Source organism: Salvelinus alpinus, chromosome 1 (assembly GCF_045679555.1).
Source record: "Salvelinus alpinus chromosome 1, SLU_Salpinus.1, whole genome shotgun sequence".
In the NCBI taxonomy this organism is placed as follows: domain Eukaryota; kingdom Metazoa; phylum Chordata; class Actinopteri; order Salmoniformes; family Salmonidae; genus Salvelinus; species Salvelinus alpinus.
Genome location: NC_092086.1, coordinates 37,119,274 through 37,122,784, shown reverse-complemented (window position 1 = coordinate 37,122,784; position 3,511 = coordinate 37,119,274).

The window sequence follows — 3,511 nt, the reverse complement described above, 5'->3', positions numbered from 1 at the left end:
TCCCTCACTAACTTTAAACATCAGCTATCTGAGCAGCTAACCGATCGCTGCAGCTGTACATTGTCCATCTGTAAATAGCCCACCTGTAATGATCGTCTAAGGGAGGAGACCAAAACGCAGCGTGGTAAGTGTTCATGCCTTTAATAGAAAAGTGAACACTATGACAGAAATAACAAAGAGATAAACGAAAATCGAACAACACGAAACAGTTCTGTCTGGTACAGACACAAAGACAGAAAACAACTACCCACAAAACACAGGTGGGAAAAGGCTACCTAAGTATGGTTCTCAATTAGAGACAACGATAGACAGCTGCCTCTGATTGAGAACCACACCCGGCCAAACATACAGAAATAGAAAACATAGAACACAAAACATAGAATGCCCACCCCAATTCACGCCCTGACCAAACCAAAATAGAGACATAAAAAGGATCTCTAAGGTCAGGGCGTGACACCACCCAATCTACCTACCTCATCCCCATATTGTTTTTATTTACTTTCCTGCTCTTTTGCACACCAGTATCTCTACTTGCACATCATCATCTGCTCATTTATCACTCCAGTGTTAATCTGCTAAATTGTAATTATTTTGCTACTATGGCCTATTTATTGCCTACCTCCTCACGCCATTTGCACACACTATATAGACTTTCTTTTTTTCTATTGTGTTATTGACTGTACGCTTGTTTATTCTATGTGTAACTGTGTTGTTGTTTGTGTCGCACTGCTTTGCTTTATCTTGGCCAGGTCACAGTTGTAAATGAGAACTTGTTCTCAACTAGCTTACCTGGTTAAATAAAGATGAAATAAAATAAAAAATAAATATAGAAAATCTCCAAATGGTTCAGAACAGGGCTGCCAGATGAGTTCTTCATTGCTCTGTCTGTATGAATATTATCCAAATGCATCAGAATCTCTCATGGCTTCACGTTGAAAACTAATTACTATCCAGTCTTCTGATCTTCTTTAGGAATATTATATATTTTTTAAAACCACAGTATTTTTCAGGCTAGTTAGTACATACTAGCAATACGCATAACCACCAAACCAGACAGGCAAATTTAGGGCAGCTAAGTCAACCCAAGCCAAGGACAAATCTCCTTAAATCTACAGTTTTATATAGAGCCATAGCTGAATGGAACTCTTTAACAATCCATATTTTTCAGGAAAAAAGTTAATCTATCTTCAAGAAAAAAAAATAATAACATGCGATAGACCATGACTAGAGAGGAAATAGAAAGCATCAACTGAATATTAAATGTGTTTCCTGTCAGGTATTGTAATTGTCTGTATTGTCTACTTGTTGAATGTTTGTGAAGTCTTGTTCATTGGTGTTGGACACCAGGAAGATTAGCTAGCGTTACGGCGTTAGCTAATGGGGATCCTAATAAAAATGACAAAATGACACAAGTGCACCTTGTGCTGGGGACAATAAAGCCACTCTAAAATGTGCAGTTTTTTAACATAACACAATGCCACAGATGTCTCAAGTTTTGAGGGAGCGTGCAATTGGCATGCTGACTACAGGAATATCCACCAGAGCTGTTGCCAGAGAATTTTGTTAATTTCTCTACCATAAGCCGCCTCCAGTGTCGTTTTAGAGAATTTGGCAGCGCATCCAACTGGCTCACAACCGCAAACCACGTGTATGGCGTTGTGTGGGCGAGCGGTTTGTTCATGTCAAGGTTGTGAACAGAGTGCACCATGGTGGCGGTGGGGTTATGGTATGGGCATGCATAAGCTATGGACAATGAACACAATTGCATTTTATCGATGGCAATTTGAATGCACAGAGATGCCGTGACGAGATCCTGAGGCCCATTGTTGTGCCATTCATCCGCCACTATCACCTCATGTTTCAGCATGATAATGCACGGCCCCATGTCTATACACAATTCCTGGAAGCTGAAACTGTCTCAGTTCTTCCATGGCCTGCATACTCACCAGACATGTCACCCATTGAGCATATTGGGGATGCTCTGAATCGACGTGCATGATAGCGTGTTCCAGTTCCTGCCAATATCCAGCAACTTTGCACAGTCATTGAAGAGGACATTCCACAGGCTACAATCAACAGCCTGATAAACTCTATGCGAAGGAGATGTGTTGCGCTGCATGAGCCAAATGGTGCTTACACCAGATACTGACTGGTTTTCTGATCCACGCCCCTGCCTTTTTTGTTAAGGTATCTGTGAACAAACAGATGCATATCTGTATTCCCAGTCATGTGAAATCCATAGATTACGGCATAATTTATTTATATTAACTGATTTCCTTATATGAACTGTTACTTAGTAACATTTTTGCATATTTTGTTTATATTTTTGTTAAGTATAGTATAGTCTTTAACTCCAATGATTACTTGTAGCTGTATATTCTGTTAGTTTGTGCTGTTGGTCTCACAGTGGCTGCTAGCACCGTCATAAAAAGGGGCATGAGGGAATCCCTACAATATTAGTCTTTCTAAGTAGTGAGAATGCTTGGGAGCAGGTGTTGGGGTAGGTTCCTTGTTCCTTGTCAATCATCGGGTTATTGGTAAGTAAATCAATCAAACCTTTATTAATGCAAACAGAAGTTGACAACGGAAACACAGCACGTATGTTTCAGAGTAAATTCTGCAAAATAAAAAAGATCAGTTGCTTTAATATACTTGCAGTCAACCCCTAGTGGTGTAACTGCCTACGTCAACACCTTCTACTCATGAGACCAAGCCCATGCATATACAGTTATGCAAACTTGCAGGAGAAAACAATAGTTCCAGTGTTTTCTAAGGGCTCAGCAGTAATTTTCCATTCCCGTGTGGCTTACAGTGGTATGTCTGACTTGTCTCTTATCTATTTACTCCCCTGCAGAGGTCTCTGTCTATGTATGTCTTTAAGCCTTGAGGCGCTTTCTCACAGACACCCTGTTTTGACTGCAATGGCTCACACATCTGCTCAGACCGTTTCTTATAAGAGGCAGAGACTAGAAAAGAACTGTGGAACAGTATTAAACCTAATAATGCATATATATATTGCTAATCTGTGGTCCAGGACCCTATAAATGTAGTGGGGGAGTGTCTTATAGCCCTTCCATTAATACAACATAAGCATAATCAATTATTATAATACATCAATCATTTGGTGCAGCCCCTATCATGACCAAGGTGACTCCCATCACAGGCAATGTTGAAAAGTAATCTTTAGACGTTGTACTTTTTTTTTTTAAATGTAGTTTTGTAATGGACTAAAACAAGCAGACAACAAGAAAATTACGTTTGAAAAAGGTAACCACAAGTTGTTTTCCCCACAGGCAGGCAGGGGCGCAACGTTCTATCTAATACCAACTGGGACTATGTAAAGGACGTGTAATGAATGTGTTGTTAACATGTATTCCATATGTTTCTCCATTTAGTTTATTTTGCCGTTTCCGAGGTCACCATAGTGGACCTAGGCCGTTTTCAGCAAAAATCATGCATTGTGTCTTTGATAGTATCATATTTACCTTATAAAAAACAAATAAACTTTGAA